At 48.2% G+C, this 22,787-nt stretch overlaps 1 long non-coding RNA gene across 1 annotated transcript; it reads left to right on the top strand.

The window, feature by feature from the left end:
* Positions 1 to 539: 539 nt before the first annotated feature.
* On the top strand, positions 540 to 14,876 carry LOC130108102 (uncharacterized). Its single transcript, XR_008809848.1, has 3 exons — positions 540 to 864; positions 2,606 to 2,717; positions 14,813 to 14,876. It is a non-coding gene; the product is annotated as an uncharacterized LOC130108102 (long non-coding RNA).
* Positions 14,877 to 22,787: the final 7,911 nt, after the last annotated feature.

The raw sequence follows: 22,787 nt of genomic DNA, 5'->3' as shown, positions 1-22,787 counted from the left end.
CAAACAGAAAGGACCTGGAATGGCCTGGGGTTTGAACCCAGGACCTTCTTGCTGTGAGGCAACAGTGCTAACCACTGGGCCACCGTGCCGCGTCAAATGGCAAACATTCAAATCAACAAATGGATCTGATTCCAGATACCCGTTAGTTCCTCACGTGTTCAAACATGCTATGTTCTTCACCATACAGAGTGAGCGTTGCATAAAAAATGTCTCGCGGGTCTGTATAACCGAGCCCTGTGGATGCTAGGTTGAGCTTCCAATTTCAGATGTGTCAGATTGTGGTGTGATTAAAGATTAGCTCCATAAAAATTAAAAAAATACCATCTTGACGGAAAAGGTTCACAACTATCAATAGTGTGCCAACTTTATGTAATCTTAAATCCAAGTAACAGGTAAGACACCTAGTGCCAAACAACATGGTGCTATGTACATAATCTTAGGCAGTAAAACTTTCATCATACCTGCGGGTGTTTCAACACATTTAACAATTAGGTTTTTGTTTTGTTTTTTTCCACTTTTCATCCCACAGAATCCTGTGACGTCTTTCTTGCAAACACTGAAATTTTATTCAAATGATGCCTCAAGCCAGATTCTCCAGCTTTGACCGTGAGAGGATTGTTTTATTGTTTTCTCATGCCGTTTCCTTTGCACGGTGCTCAATGGGGAACCATGTGAATAATGATTAATGGTGTTTTCTTCAAGTCCTTTATAGCACCCTTCCATGTGACTGTGCTGATTCTCTTGGTGGTTCTGGTAACTGTTTTGTTGCTGGTCAGCCTTCACCAAAGTGAAGATCAGCTGTCTGTGCTGCAACACTGAAAAAGACTTGGAGCTTCCCTGCAGGGACCCTCGATACAGACAGTGGTAAAGTGATAATGACCACCAATTACATATTTCTGAATATATTTTGGTGTTTGGTGAGACTTGCTGTCTGCTAAATAGGCTCACATACAATGTTTCTACTGGCATTGGACGTCTTTAGTGTTTGTTTTGAAATGTTTGGCTGATGTGTTCAGTTTCATCATATGTCGCACCTTCGTTAGAGGTCAAATTTGAATCTTTTCCCGTGTTACCTGCGGCTTGGTCAGGCATCCCTACAGACACAATTGGCCATGTCTTTGGTTGGGGAGCCGGATGTCGGTATGTGTCCTGGTTGCTGCAGTAGCACCTCCTCTGGTCAGCCGGGGCGCCTGTTCTGGGGGAGGGGGAACTGGGGGAATAGCGTGATCCTCCCACATGCTACATCCCCCTGGTGAAACTCCTCACTGTCAGGTGAAAAGAAGCGGCTGGCAACTCCACAAGTATTGGAGGAGGTATGTGGTAGTCTGCAGCCCTCTCCAGATCAGCAGAGGGGGTTGAGCAGCGACCGGGATGGCTTGGAAAATAGGGTAATTGGCCAAGTACAACTGGGGAGAAAAAAGGGAAAAAATCCCCCCCCAAAAAATGTTTTTTTAATCTTTTGTTATAATGCAGTGGGTTACACAACAAACCCCAGTTATCTAGAAATATTTAAACATGGGTGTCTGGGTAGCGTAGTGGTCTATTCTGTTGCCTGCCAACATGGGGCTTGGTGGTTTGAATCCCTGGGTTACTGCCGGCTTGGTCGGGCGTCCCTACAGACACAATTGGCCATGTCTGCAGGTGGGAAGCTGGCTGTGGGTATGTCTCCTAGTCGCTGCACTAGCGCCTCCTCTGGTCGGTCGGGGCGCCTGTTCTGGGGGAGGGGGGACTGGGGGGAATAGCGTGATCCTCCCACATGCTACATCCCCCTGGTGAAACTCTTCACTGTCAGGTGAAAAGAAGCAGCTGGCGACTCCACATGTATGGGAGGAGGCATGTGGTAGTCTGCAGCCCTCCCCGGATCTGCAGAGGGGGTGGAGCAGCAACTGGGATGGCTCAGAGGAGTGGGGTAATTGGCCGGATACAATTGGGGAGAAAAGGGGGAAGGAAAAAAGAAAAAAAGAAATATTTAAACATGTGTTTTATAAAGAAATCTGGGCAATGCGACAGAGTCTGAACAGAGATCCATTGTAAGAGTGTTTGCCACAGTTTAACCTCAACAAGCAGGAAGCCTTGAGATAACACATCCTTTTCTTCCTTCTCACGGAGCAACAGAGACACCATACCAGCAATGCAACGTCACTGGTTTGAGTTTAGTTTAATCTATTTTTAGCTCTGTGGCGTTAATGATGGGCATTCGTGTAATAATGTAGGCATATAGTAAAACAGAATGGCATCAGACTACATCCATATTTCAAAAGAAACGAAGAGGATGCCCTTTTTCTTTTGTTAGACTATATTTAACTGCAATTAATGTTCAAACTGATTTTGGGGTGTTTTGTAACTGGGATCATCCCCAACCCTATCCTGTTGCTCATTACCTTGATCAGGTTCTGCATCCCACCCTTGCCCTTATGGCTATGTATTTGTCCTTTTTGCAGGATATTATTATTTGCATAGTCGTAGTAATAATGATATAATTATCATTATTATTATGAGTAGTGGTAGTGTTACTGTTGGTATTAGATGTATAGAAGTGGTAGTAGGAGTTGTAATATAGCATTAATGATTATTTATTAATATAATTATGTATTTTCCTTTCAAGATAGCTGATACTATATGTGAGGGAGCTGCCACGGCAATTCCCGCTCAGAATCAGGCCTCGCCACAGCCTTCAATCCATGTCACTCCTCTGCTGCCTGTCACTAAACAAAGAGGTGAGAGTCAGTAAATGCTGTGTCACTACACTGTTTGTTATGGCTGTGCTGCTAACTCTCAAACAAGCCCCGCAGCTGAGGCGAGGATGAACAGGACGTCACTCAATGGTCGAAAATTTCTTTATTTTTAACCAACAGGTTACGAACCTTGAAAAAGAAAACACACAAAATACATACATCATTCAAGTACCCTCAACTCAAAGCTAACACACAATACAACTCACTCACTCCCGCAATCACTCACCAGTCCGTCCTCGTCCCGTCATACTAGAGTCCCCGCTCCGAAGCTGCACCAACCTTCCCGACGTCACCCCCAGAACGCAAACCAGCCAATCACAGCAGCTCCCCAACTGAGACCCCGGATGCACGCATCTCTCGCCAATAGAACCTCGCAATAAAAGTCCTCATCAAGCACACAGAAATCACATACAATCGGAACTGGAATAAATCTCATTATTATTATCAATACTCAGATTCACCTATGTAACTAACAATTCAAACAATGCCACAATTCAACTACATGTAAACGAAATAACTTTCACAAGTTTGTACCCAAACCAAACAAAAATCTCTGACTAAACACAACTCAAATCCAACCACCCCACAGAAAGCAATACACCTCCCACTTGGTCTACTGGACTCTAGACCTAAGGAGACCACACTAATAATCACCGCTTTCTCTTTGGTGGTGTTTCTTCGGTTAACTCTTTAATTTCTTCTTTAAGTCTTTAACGACCCCGGAGCCAGGTCCCCCCGAAGAGGCACGGCCAGCATCACAGGGTCGCTCGCTGCCAGCAGGGTGCTTATCCATGCTCCATACGGAACCAGTGGCACTCCTGTCTCTCCTGTGGTCTGGACCCTTCCATAGCACAACAGTAGTCCTGACATCTCTTCTCTGACGACTACAAGCCTGTTCAATGTAGACTCAGGGAAAGCTACCCCCTCTTGGGCTGCCAAGCATAGGTCCCAAAAGGCAGCTCTGACCTCCCCCACATCGATAACTGGCTTGCCCACCTTCCCTCTCGAGTGCTTAGCCTCCCACTCTGCTCTCTCCATGGCTCTCCCGCGAATCATCCGTCTCTTAACAGCTCGGCGAACCCAACCGATCACCCCACAGAGCTTGGCCAAGCTACTGAACTTTTCAGGCTCAACCAGATCAACGATAGCCACGCCCCAGAGCCTCTCCTTGTTTTCAATCTCAGCGGAGGTCGACTCTTCCTCCTTCACCGTGTGCACAGGAGCCTCGTCAGTCCCATCCAGACGCCCCTGGACAGGATTTGCCGTCTTCTTCCACTGGGCTCTAGTGAAAGCCACTGTGAATGCCCTCCGCTGGAGCTTACGCACAGCCTCTCTGGTGCTGGCCGCCACCTCCGCCGCAGACTTCATGGGACACTCTTCTACCGGCCTCACTTGGAACTCAGGACCCTTTTGCCAAATGGAGCCCTCACCCAGGTCTTCTAGAGGACCTCCTCGGGTGATGAGGTCGGCGACGTTCAGATCTCCTGAGATCCACCACCAGTCAGCTACTGGCCCAGCCTTCTGAAACTCCCCGACCCTGTTCGCGAATAACGTCTGATACCCGTAACTCTCCCTCTGGATAGCTCCCAGGATAGTCTGGCTGTCTACGAAATGGAACCATCTCTCCACCTCAAGTCGACCCTGCCTCTCCCAGAACCCTCTCAGCCTGGCAGCGAAGACGGCGCCGCAAAACTCTGCTTTGACCCCGTCGCCCTTCTGGTCAAGGGGCGCCAGCTTGGCCTTTGACTCAACAAGGCGGATGTCCGCCTCTGTAGACGTCTCCCACCTCAGGTACAGAACAGCTCCGAAGGCGTCATCACTCCCATCTGAAAACGTGATGCCCCACGGCCTCCCCCTCCATCCAGGAAGAGTAAGGCTCCTTTCGAAACTGATTTGACGAAGCCGCACATACTCTTCAAAAAGCTTGATGGCATCTGCCCAGAGGTCTGTCAGAAGGGGACTGTCCCACGTGTCTTTCTTGGAGTCTCCTCCCCCAGCCTCCTGGAAGGCTCTCCTTACCAAGATGGCCCCTCTCGCTTTGGCCGGGGTAGCTACACCAACAGGGTCGTAGAGCCCTGCTACCTGGCTTAGGAGCTCCCGTCTGGTCTGAGGGTTTAGCGTTTTCTCCTTGATCTCCTTCTCTGAGAGGTCGACCCCCGTCCTCATCTTCTGCTTTCTTTTGGAGAAGTTGATTGAAACCATCAGGAAGAGTCTGTCGCTGTCCACGTAGTATCCAACACCAAGAGCCTTGTTGTCTTCCTGCCCTAGCTGGTTGGGCAACACCAGGGTTCCGGACTCTGGACTTGGGCTTTTAACAGCTTGCCCAACCTGACTACCCTCGCACCTCCCACTTTGACCGGACCGAACCCACGGTTTGAGCGAGAAGCCTCCGGCCCAGAGTATCTCCTCCACTCCTCTGGTGATCTTGTCCAGCTTCCCTGGGTCATTGTGGGACGTGAAGATGTCGTCCACATAGCTTTCCTCTTCAAGCACTCTTCTCTCGTCGCTCATGTGAGAGAACCTGGGCAGTCTCGCGGTTTCCCTCATGGCCAACTGCGCTATGCATCCCGCTGGCCTGTCTCCAATATTGACCCGAGTGATAGCGAAGTCTCTGATCTCTTCCTCGAGTGAGTCCCTCCCGAGGAACTGATGAAGGTGAACCTCTCTTTCGTTCAGCCACACAGAATTGTACATCTTCTTGATGTCTCCTATGGCCGCATGCTCTCCTGCTCTGAACCTGAGCAGAACCGCCCGGATTGGGTTTAGCACATCCGGACCCTTCAGCAGGATGTTGTTCATGCTCGTCCCTTTGAACTCTTGGCTACTGTTCCAGATGAGCCGCACTGGCGTGGTGACAGAGTGAGGGTTCAGTGCGATTAGGTGACTTACGTACCAAACTGGCCCTCTCCAACTGTTGATTGTGTCCTTCTTTAACTCGATGGCTGCTCCTCTTTCCACCATCTCGTGTACTTGGGCTGCGTAAGCAGCTCTCCACAATGGGTCCTTCATGAGGCGCTTTTCGGTTCTCAAGAATGTCACTTCCACCACTTTCCTGTCATTTGGAAGTGAAGCCGGGTCTTCAGTCCAGGGGTATCCCGCGTTCCAGTGCGGCGAGTCACTGTGGTCGTCAGTAGCCACATAAGTCAGGCCTTCCTTGATCTTTTCTAGTTCCTTCCCTTCAGCTAGAGTCATTTCCTTCCCCCCTGGCTGGCATTTCCCGCACCGGCATCCTCCACACTTCGGCTCACAGGCAGCTCCGATGCTGTCCCATTTCCACCACTCAAGAACTTCCTTGCTGGTTGTGGCCATGTTCCTGATCTCCTCACCACTCTCTTGCTCCAGGCCCAGCGTTTCCTCTCTGGAGCTATTTGGCTCTCTGGAAATCTCGTCGACCTTGATCACTTTTGCTCTCATTGAGCGTGCAAAATGTGTCTTTGAGTTGTGAATAGATACCTTCACCTCTTCGAACAGATCAGGGTGCGCTCCCCCCACAGTCTTGCCCAGTGGGCCGTCCCACAACACCAGGTCTCCCACTGTCTTCATCCGCTGCGGAGCAAGCCTACCCTCTCGGTGGCTGATTAAGAGTTCGATTTTCTTTGGCCTGACCAGCTCCTCTGTCTTGACCTCCGGGAAGACCTTCTTGAGCTGCCGCGGGCTAACGACATGGTCTGCTTGTGCGATCTCGTCCAGTCCATAACAGACGATCTGGTGGGGACTCCACTCATTCTCTGAAGTCCACATTCTGACTTTGAGCAAGTACCTTTTTGTCTGGACTCTTACTTTCATTCCACCAACTCCATGCACGACCAGCATTACCTTCTCTCCTTTCAGTTGGAGTCTGTTGGCGGCTTGGTGGGTAATGTAATTAGTGTCAGACGCAAGGTCCATCAGGGTCCCAATAGTTTGTCCTCCATTGGTTGTGACCTCCATGATCATCATAAGCACTGGATGCTCTGTCAAACCTCTTTCTTCAAGGAGACCATCACCGTTTGTGCTCGCTCTCATTGACGCTGTTGTCTTGTTGGTAAATGCCCTTATTACCCTTTCCGCTACTTCAGGGGAGACATCAGCTAGGGCCTTCTCTTGTTCTTTTGAGAGCCTTCCTGCCTTTGTGTCTCTCTTTCCCCCTTCTTGCTCTTCCCTCTTTTTCTCATCACTTTTGTGCCCTCCTTCCACGGAGCACAAGAGGTAGTGGTGGTCTGAGCCATCTCTTTTCTGGCAGCACTTCTTCTTGCAGAGGAACCTGTTACTACATTCTCCATCCACACCATGGGATGCCAAGCATCTCCTGCAGGCTCCATTCCTTTCGATGACGTCTTTCTTTTCGGCTAGGCTGAGCCCTTTGAACTTCTCGCAGAAGAAGATCCTGCCTCCGTGTTTCTCATCTCCAAACACGCTGCACTCCTCTTTTGCCAAATTCCTTCCTGTGGCCCTTGTGAACGCCCTCCTTTCCGGTTTGCTCGATTTCTCAGGCTCTTCTGACACTCTTAACTGCTCCAACCTTTCGAAAACCGCTTCTTGCTCCTTTAGGAACTTTAAGAGAGCATTAAAGCGACCATCAGCGGTGACACCGTTCTCGGGTTTGGTTTCGAATTTGAGCCAGTCCATCTTCACACTGTCAGGTAGTTTGCTCTCTATAGTTTCCATTGCCAGCGGATTCTTTATGGCATCAGTATTTCCGAGATCCGTCAGATCGGTCAGGGCCTTCTCCACAGCTTGAATCAGATCAATTGTCTTTCTTGGTTGGTTTCCTTTCACCGCTGGAAACTTCTCCAACTCCCTGATTATCTGAATCGCGATGGTAGTCTTGTTCCCAAACCGGTTCTGTAGGACCCTGAACATTTCTCCTGCAGTATCATAGCTCGAAAGTCTGAGGTCTTTGGCGATTTTTTCTTCCACGCTGTCTAGGAGCTGGAATTTTTTCACTTCCGGTGACTCTGACGGATCTCCCTGCCTCTGCAGACTTTCCCAGTCTCTTCGCCATCGGTGGAAGTCTCTCATGCAACCGCTGAATGTCGGTAGTCTTGTTGGTTGGAGGCGCACTCTCGGTTTGGCTGCTGCTTGCGCGCCTCCCGCTCCCAGGCTTGCCATACTGGCGCTATGTGCTTCCTCCCATGCTTTCCGCTGAGCCTTAGCTAGCTCAGCACGCTCTTCTTCGGCAGCTTCTGCCATCCTTTGCTGAGCTTCAGCAGCCTTTTTCCTGGCCTCCGCAGCCCTCTCCTCAGACTCGGCGTTAACTTCGGCAGCCTTTAGCCTGGCCTCAGCGGCTCTCTTCTCAGTCTCGGCGATCTCATCGGCCTCCTTTTTCCTGGCCCTGCCGAATTCTGCCAACCACCTGATCCAGAGCTCATTTCTCTTGTCCTCCAGCACCCGAAGCCGCTTACTCATGTCGCACGTAACACCTTCAGGGATCCACTCTTCCCAGACAGCCAGCAGATTTTCTGCCTTGGCGATGAGACCTTCCAAGAGTACGTTTTGCTCCTTACCGTTGCTGTAGGTTACTCCTTTCAGGCTGACTCCTTCAGCGCTTTCATAGCTTCTTTCTGCCCGTCCAATGGCAGATATTAGCTCGGTCTCCGCATATCTCGACCAAAGGCTGGACTTGACTGCCCGTCTCACCTCTTCAACTTTGAGCTCACACTCTCTGGTTACTCTCTCTATGTCTGCTTTGAGCTGCCCATCCAGTGCCTCCGCGTCATCGTTCGCTTCAGCTAGCAAGCCAGCCTCATAGTCATCATTTGCAGAAAAAACCCTTTTTGCATCATCAGAAAATGATTTCCACTCAACTTTCAGCTCATCTCGAACCATGGTTGTTGCCATTCTAAGGATGTAGTTGGCTCTTTTCGTGAACGCCGTCTTCACTTTGGTCCTCTCTTTCTTTAGTGATTCCATTTCTATTGATTTACCTTGGATGCTAAGCCCTGAGCGTACCTGTATCTCCTTTTCTAACTCAAAGTCTTTCGCCCTCTCTAGCTGCCTACACTAGCTCAGAATCTTCTGCCCTGACTAGCTCAGCCTGACTAGTCTTCAGCGGCGTTACCGGGCTCACCAGGGGTCCCCCCGGGGATACCGCCCAAAATAGAAAGCAACACAAATAAATAAAGTGGGGAAGGTCTCACCTTCCCCCGCCGGCTTGCTACCCAGGTACGCTCAAAACTAAGCTAAAGCTTAGGCCATTAATTTAGACGGCTGCTAAACGTGATCACTGGCATCAGCAGGTAGCTGTTTAGTTAACCAGCTCCTATTCTACTGGCTGGGCTAGCTTTCCTTGCTAGCTCACGTCAGCTTTTGTTACGGTAATTACGTTAGCTTTCCCTTGCTAACTCTCATAATTGCTAGCTAGCACACTAGCTTCATAGCCTACTAGCTGTGCTTACTTTAGCTAGCAGCGGTAGCTTCCTAAACTGCTAGCTGAGCCCTTACGTTAGTCAGCTACACGGACCTGAGCTAGCATGCTAGCTACAAACAGGTACGTCGTTGAAAGGGAAATTTCACCACCTGCCCGCTGACCCTAGTGGCCTTATGTGCGGGTTTATTACGTTTACACCAACAACATGGATACCACAACCTTTCTCGTCCAGGCGACGGTTCAGCAACTCTTCTGCCGTCGTGGTGGTTCGTAACTTTGCTGCTAACTCTCAAACAAGCCCCGCAGCTGAGGCGAGGATGAACAGGACGTTGTGGTGGACACGTATTGGGGACAGAATTCAACCCAGGAACTAAGGGTTAAGTCATGGTTGCCCTGGCAGGTTAACGCAGGGTTAAGTTATGGTTGTCCAGCCAGTTTTCTGGTTATTCTTGCCACCTCCGCTCAGTCGAGCTGTGGGTTTTGTTTGTCTCGCTGATTTACCGTGGATTAAAGAAAGTTGCCTACAGTGTGAACCTACGGTCTTCTCCGTTACTTCGGCTCTACACTGGTGACCCCGACGTCGGTTTTCGGATAAGTTTTCTGAAACCACACACATTATGGCTACGAACGCCGTTGCAATTAAACTGCCGGAGTTTTGGGAGTCTTCCGCGGCTACATGGTTCGCGCAGGCTGAGGCACAGTTCGCGCTCAGAGACATAACAGCAGACGAGACCAGGTACTACTACGTAGTGGCAGCGCTGGGGTGCGCTACGGCTTCCAGGATAAGCGGTTTCATAACCAACCCACCGGCCGATGGTAAATACGCCGCACTTAAACATCTCCTCCTTGAAACTTTTGAACTGTCAGCAACGGAGAGAGCACGTCGCCTCTTCGCAATTCAGGGCTTGGGAGATGGCAAACCATCGGAGCTAATGAGCAGGATGTTAAACCTACTGGGTCAAGAAAAGCCATGTTTCCTGTTTATGGAGCTGTTCCTGCGCAACATGCCGCCCCACGTCCAGACTGCGCTCGCTAACTCCACCATCACTGATCCCCGTGAGCTGGCAAAGGAGGCTGACCGATTCTTCGTCGCTACACAACGTTCCTCCCATGCCGGGGTGCTGGCTCCTACCTTCACTGGCCCCCCGCCGACATCGCGGGCGTGGCCCGACGGTGGCGCCACAGCATCAGACCGCTACAAGCCCTCTGGACTCTGTATGTACCACGCTCGATTTGGTGCGAAAGCTAAACGGTGCCGTTCCCCCTGCAACTACAGGCCGACGGGAAACGAGAGGGCCAACACTCAGTAGTGGCCATGAGTGTTGGCGATACGAGCAGGCTACTCTTCATCCTCGACACCATCTCCGGTCGGCGATTTCTTTGTGACACGGGCGCACAGAGAAGCGTGCTCCCTGCTACTGACGTCGACATCATGGGCGGGGAGCGGGGCCCCCAGTTGGCGACGGCTGACGGCAGCCCTATCCACACCTACGGCCTGCGGTCTGTAGAACTGTGTTTTGGTGGACAACGTTTCACGTGGGAGTTCGTCATGGCCAATGTAACGCTTCCCCTCCTCGGAGCTGATTTTTTGTGCGCTTACGGTTTGCTAGTGGACATTCAGAACAGCCGTCTGGTCGATGCCTTAACCTTCTCCTCCTTCGCATGTACGCAGAGGGAAGCGGCCTATGCAGGTCTAGCCAACTCTCTCTCAGAGGCAGACAAGTTCACCCGCCTCCTCGCTGAGTTCCCTGACCTCACCCAGCCTACCTTCTCTGCACCCACCGCTAAGCATGGGGTGGAGCATCACATTGCTACGAAGGGGCCCCCGGTCTACGCCAGAGCCAGGCGTCTCGACCCCGCCAAACTCGCCATTGCCAAGTCTGAGTTCGAGCACCTGGAACGCATGGGGATCATCCGCCGCTCTGACAGCCCGTGGGCGTCCCCACTCCACATCGTCGCTAAGCCTGATGGAGGTTGGCGCCCATGCGGGGACTACCGCCGACTAAATGACGCCACCACGCCCGACCGCTATCCTGTCCCGCATATCCAGGACTTTTCTGCAAACCTGTCTGGCAAATGCGTCTTCTCAAAAGTCGACCTGGTCCGTGGTTATCATCAAGTTCCCGTGCACCCCTCAGACATCCCCAAGACAGCGGTGACTACCCCATTCGGCCTATTTGAATTCCTACGAATGCCATTTGGACTCAAAAACGCGGCCCAGTCCTTTCAGCGGCTGATGGATTCAGTGCTCCGTGGCCTTCCTTTCATCTTTGTCTATTTGGACGACATACTCATCGCCAGCGCCTCCGAGGAAGAACACCTGTCCCATCTTCATGCCCTCTTCACACGCCTCAGCCAGCATGGGCTGATCGTCAACCCGGCGAAGTGCCGGTTCGGGCTGACAGCCATTGATTTCCTCGGGCACCGCATCACTGGGGACGGGGCAGTCCCCCTGCCCTCAAAGGTGGAAGCGGTGGCGGCCTTTCCGCGCCCCCAAACAGCTCGTGCGCTCAGGGAGTTCATCGGGATGGTGACATTCTACCACCGCTTCATTCCTCGAGCCGCCTTTATCATCCGGCCACTGTACGAGGCGCTGAAAGGCATGTCCCCCAACCAGGCGGTCGACTGGACAGCAGAGCGGGACCGTGCGTTCACCGAGACTAAAGCTGCGCTCTCCCAGGCTATCCTGCTAGCGCATCCTTCACCTACAGCGCCTATTTCCATAACCACGGATGCATCGGACTATGCTGTTGGTGCGGTTCACGAACAGTGGGTGGGGGGGGCTTGGCAGCCTTTGGCCTTTTTCAGTCGCCAGCTTACACCCCGAGAGCGCAAGTATAGTACTTTTGACAGGGAGCTCCTCGGTCTCTGGCTCGCCGTCCGGCATTTCCGTTTCCTGCTAGAGGGCCGCGAGTTTACTGCGTATGTGGACCACAAGCCCCTCACGTTTGCCATGTCCAAGACGGCCGAGCCATGGTCCGCTCGCCAGCAGCGACAACTCTCCTACATTTCGGAATTCACTACCGACATCCAGCACGTCGCTGGTAAGTCTAACCAGGTAGCTGACTGCCTGTCTAGGGCAGTGATTGGAGCGGTCCACCTAGGCCTTGACTATGCACAGATGGCTGCTGACCAGGCCACGGACCCGAGCATCCTCCGTCTCCGGGCCTCCGACACGGGGCTCCGCCTGCAGGACGTTCCTTTCAGCGACACAGGTGTCACCCTCCTGTGTGACGACTCCACAGGACAGCCCAGGCCCATCGTCCCGCACAGCTGGAGACGCCCCGTATTTGAAGCTGTGCACGGCCTCTCTCATCCAGGCGGTAAGCCATCCGTGCGCCTGACCTCTGCTAAGTTTGTGTGGGAGGGACTTAAGAGAGACGTGAAAGCGTGGGCCGACTCGTGTGTTGCCTGTCAGCGGGCTAAGATACACCGCCACATTAAGGCGCCCCTGGAACGCTTCGCAGTGCCGGAGAGACGATTTGACCATGTCCACGTCAACCTGGTTGGTCCCCTACCCCCCTCCCATGGGTTCACCTACCTCTTCACTGTGGTGGACAGGACTACGCGCTGGCCTGAAGCTGTTCCCCTGGCATCCACGACGTCTGCTGATGTGGCCCTGGCTTTTATTGGGTTGTGGGTCTCACGTTTCGGTACGCCTTCCGACCTTTCATCTGACCGTGGGCCACAGTTTACCTCAGAGCTATGGAATGCTGTGGGTGAGGCTCTGGGCGTCAAGCTTCATCGCACTACCGCCTACCACCCTCAGGCGAACGGCCTATGTGAGCGCTTCCACCGGTCCATGAAGGCTGCGCTTCGGGCTACTCTCAAGGACTGCAACTGGGTTGACAAGCTCCCATGGGTCATGCTGGGCCTGCGGACCGCCCCGAAGGAAGACCTACAAGCCTCCTCTGCGGAGCTGGTGTACGGCACGCCGCTGCGAGTCCCAGACGATTTCATGCCCAATGCAACGCGTCCCTGGTCAGCTGTGGACCAACGAGCCTCCTTGCTGGACGGGGTCAGAGCTTTCACACCCGTCCCTACCGCCCAACACGGCGCTCCGGTGTCCCAGGTGCCCCCAGGTCTGCAGTCAGCGGACTACGTGTTCATCCGTCACGACGCACACCGCCCCCCTCTGCAACCCCCTTATGACGGCCCCTTCCGCGTCCTGGAACGGGGAACTAAGCACCTGGTGGTGGATTTTGGGGGCACGGCCGAGCATGTTTCAGTGGACCGAGTTAAACCCGCACACCTGGACTTGACGCAGCCGTTGGAGTTAGCCCAACCTCCTCGTCGCAGTCGTCCCCCGGCTCCGCCTCCTCCCCCCGTGGAGGCCCGAGCTGCCTCTTCTGCTCCTCAGGCCGACCTCCACAGGCCCGCGTCAATGACTCCCACAGACACTCCGGCCCCTGTTATCCGGAGCCGCCGCAGACGGCCTGTCGTCCACCCGCGCCTGCCTGACTTCGATTACTAGGGCGAATTCTGGGGGGGCTCATGTGGTGGACACGTATTGGGGACAGAATTCAACCCAGGAACTAAGGGTTAAGTCATGGTTGCCCTGGCAGGTTAACGCAGGGTTAAGTTATGGTTGTCCAGCCAGTTTTCTGGTTATTCTTGCCACCTCCGCTCAGTCGAGCTGTGGGTTTTGTTTGTCTCGCTGATTTACCGTGGATTAAAGAAAGTTGCCTACACGGCTAAAGTGTGAACCTACGGTCTTCTCCGTTACTTCGGCTCTACAACGTCACTCAATGGTCGAAAATTTCTTTATTTTTAACCAACAGGTTACGAACCTTGAAAAAGAAAACACACAAAATACAAACATACATCATTCAAGTACCCTCAACTCAAAGCTAACACACAATACAACTCACTCACTCCCGCAATCACTCACCAGTCCGTCCTCGTCCCGTCATACTAAAGAGTCCCCGCTCCGAAGCTGCACCAACCTTCCCGACGTCACCCCCAGAACGCAAACCAGCCAATCACAGCAGCTCCCCAACTGAGACCCCGGATGCACGCATCTCTCGCCAATAGAACCTCGCAATAAAAGTCCTCATCAAGCACACAGAAATCACATACAATCGGAACTATTATTATCAATACTCAGATTCACCTATGTAACTAACAATTCAAACAATGCCACAATTCAACTACATGTAAACGAAATAACTTTCACAAGTTTGTACCCAAACCAAACAAAAATCTCTGACTAAACACAACTCAAATCCAACCACCCCACAGAAAGCAACACAATGGCTAACACATGAGTGAGTGTGGCAGCATTCGGCCCTAACAAATTTGTAATTTGTGATATTGGGCTATACAAATAAAATTGACTTGACTTGACTTAACAGCAGTATTTTTGGTTTAGGAGTAAGCTAATGTGTACTCTAATGTGTCATAATGTGTCATAATGTCTAATGTGTCATAATGTGTCATAATGTACTAGTGTAGTGTAGGTAGACGGTAGAGAGAGAGAGAGAAAGAGAGAGATGGATAGACACAGAGAATAAGTCTTGAATCAGTGGATCACAGGAGTTTTATCAGTAACAGAGGAAACAAATCTGCTGAAGTGAGCCTTTATACATCTAAGGGTACAAAATCTGTGTCCAGAAGGGAGAAGTATAAAGTGAGGGTGAAGAATAGAAGATGAAGAGTACACTTTATTTGTCATTTGTACATACATACAATGAAATTCACTCTGCATTTAACCCATCCTATTGTATAGGAGCAGTGGCCAGCTGCAGCATCCGGGGACCAACTCCAGTTTTTCTTTCCATTGCCTTGCTCAGGGGCACGGGCAGGAGTATTAACCCTAACATGCATGTCTTTTTGATGGTGGGAGGAAACCGGAGCACCCGGAGGAAACCCCCGTAGACACGGAGAGAACAGGCTACCGCCACAAAAAAAGGACTTGGGATGGCCTGGGGTTCAAACCCAGGACCTTCTTGCTGTGAGGCAACAGTGCTAACCACTGGGCCACCGTGAAGTGTGTGATTTGGGTCATTTCCATTTATATTTTCAAATTTAGCAGACGCTTTTGTTGAATGCGACTTACACAAAAGTCAACAATTCACAAATACATTTTGTCAGTCAATGTACAGGGAAGTTAAAGCAGTGAATTGTAATCATATCATAGTTAAGAGTGTCAGTCATGTCAACTGCAATAAGTGTAAGTGCACAACAGGTAGATTATACCAGCGGTGACATGAGTAATAGGGGACTCATAATTAGCAGGGCAATGCCACAAATCATTATTCAAGTCATGCTTAGAAACCATCTGTGGTTTGAGTTGGGCCCTGAAAAGAAGCGTTGAGGCCTTTCTTGAATGAGGTCAGCAGGTCTGCAGCCCTGATGGAAGATGGGAGTTTGTTCCATTATTTTGGGGCCTGATAAGAGAAATGTCTGGACCTAGGGTCCAGCCCTTTTGAAGTGGGCATAGACAGTAGCCTTCCAGAGGTAGAATGAAGAGGGTGAGCAGGAATGTACATGTTAATATGGGATTGCAGGTAAACTGGTACTGTTACTTAAAATACCCAGGAAGCCAGCAACAAGGTTTTGAACTTTATGTGAGCTGCAGTCAGGAGGCAGTGTAAGGATACAAAAAGAGATGGGACATGTGTGCGTCTTGGCAACTGGAAAACGTGCAGCATCGTTTTGGATTCTTTGCACCATTTGGGTTGCACTCGTTGGGAGACCAGCAAGAAGTACATTGCAATAGATGCAAAAGATGCAATAGATGATACATCGCAATAGATGGGGTCATCAGCTATTCTATCGGCTTTGTGAGTCGTAGCCATGGTGATGAGATACAGAAAGATGGGAGTGGGAAAACCAGTTATTATTAAGTAATAGAAATAATGTTTTCCCCTGTTCCCCTACACAGGTAAATGAGAGGAAAAGGAAAGACCTAAACTCTCAGAAAAGGTAGAGATTTAATATCTGCGTTTACATGCATCTAAATATTCTATACATGATGCAGTATTTGTCCAATAACAACACAATTATCTCACATAACACACACTGGATTAAATTTATGTCAGAGGACATGATTACATTTTTTAGTCATGTCCACTTGCCAGAGGACATGATTAAATTTTTTAGTGCAGTATAGATAGGGTGTTATGTGCACCATGCTTGTTGATATATTTTGTTCTTATTTCTATTTCTTATTTATCTTTTATTTCTGTTTGTTTCTGTTTCTATTTTCTTATCTTGTATCTTGCTAGTTTTTAGTTATTAGAGCGTGAGTGTCTGTAATAGAACTCAATTTCCCCTCAGGGATAAATAAAGTATTCTGATTCTGATTCTGATTCTGAAATTGACCTTTTCCAAATGAGGATTTGTTTGGTATGAAAGGGGTAAATTCAACCTTTGATAGCACATTCAGCCGGAGAACAGGTTTGATTAGATAAACCTAATGATTCAAGCAGAGACTGGGAAAATGTTCTGGCAAATAGCTATGCAGATTTTCTTATTTTACAGCTGAATCCATGGTAAACTTGACACGCACATTCCTTCACTTAGACTGCATGTTTGTGTTACCTCCAGCTTGGTCGGGCATCTCTACAGACACAATTGGCCATATCTATGGGTGGGAAGCCGGATGTGGGTCTGTGTCCTGGTCGCTGCATAAGCACCTCCTCTGGTCGGTTGGGGCACCTGTTTGGATGGGAGGGGGAACTGGGGGGAATAGCGTGATCCTCCCATGTGCAACATCCCCCTGGGGAAACTCCTCACTGTCAGGTGAAAAGAAGCGGCTGGTGATTCCACATGTATCGGAGGAGACATGGGGCAGTCTGGGCGCTGGTCTGCAGCCTTCCTGGATTGGCAGAAGGGGTGGAGCAGAGACCGGGATGGCTCGGAAGGAGTTGGGTAATTGGCCGGATACAATTGGGGAGAAAATGGAGGGAAAAAAGAAAAGAAAAGAATGCATGTTTGTCCGACTGTAACTGCAGAGTTTTATTTTCTAAATTCTGGTTTTGTGGGAAGGGAGGCGCACCAAACCTATAGTTATTGAGAAGCTGGCATGGCGGTAAAGCTCCACTTGTATTCCCCTACAGGAGCGGCACAGACTTTGTGTACAGCACACAACACTGTTCATCTCGGTACACCTGAATGTGAGATTATCCACTTCATTCATGATGATAGAATAATCTGCGTGTAACTTCATGCCTTGTTTAAGGACACTTCCACAAGGCAGACACTTGCTTACATGGGAGGTTGAACCGAGTTTGAATTCTGTCTGAGGGGCAGTATCCCAACTCCCAAAGTCACTTTGCTAAGCCACGCACAGCCACTAACGTCACCTAACCTTTAGCCAAGTGCCTAATGAGGAAACATTAAATGCTGACATGGTGCTATGTCCACGCTGCGGTATGGTTTCCAACCTTATGCCACTGAGTTAATTATATTAGTACAATTTATTTTTTGTCTTCACTAAATCTGCATGCTCACAGCAAGAAGGTCCTGGGTTCGAACCCCAGGCCGTCCCAGGTCCTTTCTGTGTGGAGTTTGTATGTTCTCCCCGTGTCTGCGTGGGTTTCCTCCAGGTGCTCCGGTTTCCCCCCACCACCAAAAAGACATGTATGTTAGGGTTAATACCCCTGTTAGGCCTGTGCCCTGACCAGGGCAATTGAAAGAAGAACTGGAGTTAGTCGCCGGGCACAGAACAAATTTCATTGTAGCCAAACAGCTGCACAATGACAACATAAAGTGGCTTTCTCTCTTTCTAATTACTAGGGGTGGGAATCACAGAATAACTCGATAATGATGGTATCATGATACAGCCATTTTGCGATACTCGATATATTGCAAGACAGTCATCTATGATACATCGCGATATCTGTGTAACTGAAGAAGAAAAAATACCCCTAAAAAAGCAAAAGTAGGAATTATGTATTTATTCACTGCATTGTGGTGTCAGTTTCACAGAATTTGACAACTGAGACGAAACAATGTCCAACAAAGGGCATAATCTTAGTTTAGTGCCTCTTTAACACACACACACACACACACACACTCACAGACTGCAGCCTGTCCACATGTGCCATCATTCCAATATAAAATAAAATGCCCTGGCAATTTGATTTCTTTTTTTGTTCGCTAAACTTCTGTATATGTTACCATTGTTTTAGTTTGACTGTTATCAATAAAGTTGGAAAAACATGATCACAATAAAAATGTGTGAATAAAAATATCAATATTTGGTGTTAGGGTCTTTATAATGTATAATGCAAGAGGAAGAATCGCGATATATTCCAGTATTGATATTTTGTCCTATCCCTACTAATTACTACACCTACCACACAGCTCACAGAGTGGGGATGGAAACTGGTAAATGTCTTTACCTGCAGTTCTTGCATCAGTCAGTAGCTCAACTAAAGGGGAAATGGCAAATCAGATAGTAAAGTGTCTGCTCCTGGCCCTGTGATCTCAGGCTGTGATGCATCCTCCTTGCAAGTTATGTATGTTAGTTATGTTCAGATTCTTGGAAATGATTTTATCAGCGTTTACTGACATTTGCTGAGTGCCATTTTTCAGAAACCTCAGTATCAAATGCTTATCATTGAGATGCATACGTAGATTTTCCACTGCTGTTACCTTTTCACTTTGCTGCTCTCGCCTTCTCGATTTGGCCTAAACATTGTATGATTGTTTACAACTTACTTGGAAGTAGTACTTACTTACATACACAATTAAAGTGACATTGTGTAATTTTTCTATTAATTTAGTGAAAAAACAGGATCATTTCTTAGTGTACATGAAATTATGCTCACTACGAGGCATGATGAAAATGAACGCGGGATTTTAGATGGGTTTTTTTTTCAGCAATGGCTTGTTGGTGGTAGAGGTTGTAGCAAAATCCACGTGGTCCATTGTTGAAGAAAAAAATATCTAAAATCCTGCATGTCATTTCCTGTGTACGAATAAAGGATAATGTCTCATCTCTGGTATTCTGATGGTACTTACTGTTTTTGTTGCTCCAGTCCAGACCAGTTGAGACGCTGGAAGTGGAATTAAGTGTTGTATTGAAGCACTAGGGGTCTCAATTTGTTGCATCACACTCCTGATCTCAATAAATTAAAAGAAAATTTACATAATGCCACTTTAACCCCCCCTCTTTTATTTCTCACCAGTTGTATCAGGCTCATTACCCCAATCTTCTGAGCCGTCCTGGTCGCTGCTCCACCCCCTCTGCCGATCCGGGGAGGACTGCAGACTACCACATGCCTCCTCCAATACATGTGGAGTTGCCAAACACTTCTTTTCACTTGATGAGGAGTTTTGCAAGGGGGATGCAGCGTGTGGGAGGATCATGCTATTACCCCCCCACCAGGTGCCCCGACCGACCAGAGGAGGCGCTGGTGCAGCGACCAGGACACATACCCGCATCCGGCTTCCCACCCACAAACACGGCCAGTTGTGTCTGTAGGAGCACCCGACCAAGCCGGAGGTAACATGGGGATTCGAACCGGCGATCCTCTTGTTGGTAGGCAACGGAATAGACCGCCACACCACCCGGACGCCCTGCCACTTTAAATTTTGACTTTGAAATCAACTCCTTATGTCGTGCACCAAATTTTTGAAGGATACTCAATGATTTAAATGGCCCATGAGGTCACATGTAGCAGGGCAACTCTCTGAAAGAGGAAAGGGTCTTAATAATTTTCTTTCAATAATGTGACATGATGCAGAAATGTACATCTGAAAAACATCGCAGGACTTTTAGCATGCACTGATGAGTAGTATGAACGCCTATTGCTTCCAAACCAGATTTTCTCAGTGCATCATGGATAAAAATGTGTCCAGCTTCCTTGATATACATGATGTCAACATTTTGTGTTGTAAAAACACAAGCATGCTGTACATCTGGACTCTCACTTGCCAGAGGACATGAAAGTTGTGGCTGAATCCCAAGCTTTCGGGTGAACGTTACTACACATGAGAGCACGACGTTACCAACCTCGGCAAACACATCGTGACAAACCCCATTCATACATGTGATAACACATCAACAGCAAATGTCCCAGAAATATTCCCACCTAGTTAGTTCATTTGGAGCATTCATCACAACCAACGGTAAATGACTAAGAGAAAGCTAATAAAGTTTAGATAGAGTGACATGAACTGCATGTGACATCTCTATTGCTACTGTGGAAAGAAAAATAAAAGCAGATGTTTCACTTTTCTTTGCCTCTGTATGATCTGTCTCTTATTGGCATCACAATGTCTATCGTGCGTGCAGAAGTGAACTCCTGCTAATACTCTTAAACTCTTGCAGTGTATTTAAAAAGCAGGTGCAAAAAAGTGAGTAGAATCAACCAAGATCTTATCCACCCTGGAATAAAATGAGAGTTAGGTTAAGCTGCTCAAACCTTAGCAATGACTGCACAGGAGCTTATGTTAATCTTGCTCTTGGGTGTGTGCATTTCCTAAAGACACAAGCCAAATGATGAAGCACTTTGTCAGGGAAAGTCACTCATGGATGGCACTGAACATTATTGTGCAGTTTAAAACCCCAACTGCAACAGGTTGTCTCAGTGAAAATGTCTATTTCAAATTGTCAAATCATGATGGAAAAACACTCAATTTTGTAAGCCACAGCAGACAGGTACAATGAGTTTCAAGATGTCAGCTCCCACAAACCTACCGCTTATCGTCTTAGAGAGTGGCTGAAAATGTTTTTGGCTGTAACCATATGTCCAGTGAACTGGACCCCATCTCCTACATGATTATGCCTGTCACTCTCCCCATAGGCCCGAGAGAGGAGAGACAACAAAAACACTGGCCTGCCATCCTTCTCTATGTGTGTGTGTGTGTGTGTGTGTGTGTGTGTGTGTGTGTGTGTGTGTGTGTGTGTGTGTGTGTGTGTGTGTGTGTGTGTGTGTGTTAATTCACTGTGAAGCGCGTTGAGTAGTTGTTGCAGCTAGAAAAGCGCTATATAAAATGCAACTTGATTGATTGATTCAGGGAGCGGCAGGTCTGTATCCCCCCCCCCCACAAAGTCATTAAACTCTGAAAACCAAAACGGTCAAAATTACCGCTTTGGTCGTTTTAATAATTTTTAAATTTCCGGTCATTGTTTGATACGCTGCTGTAGTACCGGACTGTTTATGGTTACTTTCAGTTCTTTTTTAATTTTTAAAATGTTTTTTATATTTCACGTTTTATAGGACTTGCTACGTTAGTTAAATTAGCAATATGTGTTTTCCGTTTTGTTTTTCAGGTAATATTTTCACTTTTTCAATTTTGCTATACAAGTTCAACTATATGTCTCTGAAGTTTAAATCGTTTAAAAATAGTATTATAGTTGTTAAAATGTTAATTTTGGTGTCAGTCGTTTCCTAACAGACATACTAACATATGCAATGCATTAATATCTCAATTGAGTATTTATCTTGACAGAATATAGAGTTTAAAAACCATGGATGGTCATTTTAAGTTGATCTTATCATACTTTTTTTTGCAATTGATCTAAAACTCGTTTTAATGCAAATCTATGCAATTTTAGGTGCACTCAGGGAACAGCAGGTCTGCATCTTTTTCACAAAGTTATGAAACTTTGAAAATCCAAAACAGTCAGAATGACCGCCTTGGTCGTTCTAGTGTTAGAAATGTGTTTCTTTCCCATGGACTGGTTGCAGCGGAGCATGTGCTTCAGAGCAGGAACTGGGATGGATCGTGTCTTGCTTTTAGGCACACGATTAATCTGAGTGTGACAACAATTTGGCACAACTCACACAAAGTTTGTGTGACGATCTGGATAAATACTTTTGGTAATAATCCCAGAGAGAGATTTACCTCTGACGTACCTTGTGTATTTTATTAAACAAAGTCCCCCCCCCTCCCTCTGTATACTGGACGGCTTCTTGTTTTCGTTGTATTGCCGAAGACGGTTCATTGTGCAAGTGGCAAGTTTATAACGGCCACGAGATGGGAGTATTGGATGTGTTGCAATCTGGTTGCTGTTGTAAAATCTTAAAAAAAAAAGAAGGATTTTCTCCACCGTACAAAAGAAACGCCTTCGACTGGCTTTTATTCTCAAGGTGGAATAGACTGCGATCTCATGAATTGCAAATATTGCTTGAACACAAAGAGCGCTTTCCAACAGCTGGTCTGCTTTGTCCATATGTCCGTCTGTGAAACGGACCATTGCGTGTGTGTGTGTGTGTGTGTGTGTGTGTGTGTGTGTGTGTGTGTGTGTGTGTGTGTGGGGGGGGGGGGGGGGGTAGAGCAAATACATCTTGATGCATGCTCACTAATCCAGGTAAGGAAATCCCAGAGAGTTGAATCAGTTTGTCTGGGCACAAAGTTCAATTTCCCCCACTAAACTTTGTGTCCAGATGAACTGATTCAACTTGCTTGGATAGAGCAAACATACCACGAAAAGGGAACAATATAATATAGCAATAATTGTAAAAAAGAAAAAAGAAAAAAAGAAAAGTAAAAATTTACAATATAACATAACAACAACAACAATAATAATAATAATAATAATAATAATAATAATCCTACACCATCTGGACACAGTAAACTGTGTCCTGATTAACCGATTCAACTCTCTGGGGTAGAGCAAATATACCGCGGAAGACATAGAAAGTGGACAATATAACGTAACAACAACAACAATAATAGAATGTTTTGGCATGCAGATATTTTAACTTAATACATTTTCTGGCAGCGTTGCTCGTCTTCCGGGG

The sequence above is a fragment of the Lampris incognitus genome, chromosome 2 (genome assembly GCF_029633865.1).
Source record: "Lampris incognitus isolate fLamInc1 chromosome 2, fLamInc1.hap2, whole genome shotgun sequence".
Taxonomy (NCBI): Eukaryota; Metazoa; Chordata; class Actinopteri; order Lampriformes; family Lampridae; genus Lampris; species Lampris incognitus.
Note: the sequence above shows the minus strand (reverse complement) of the source record. Positions and strands in the feature narration are given on the sequence as shown.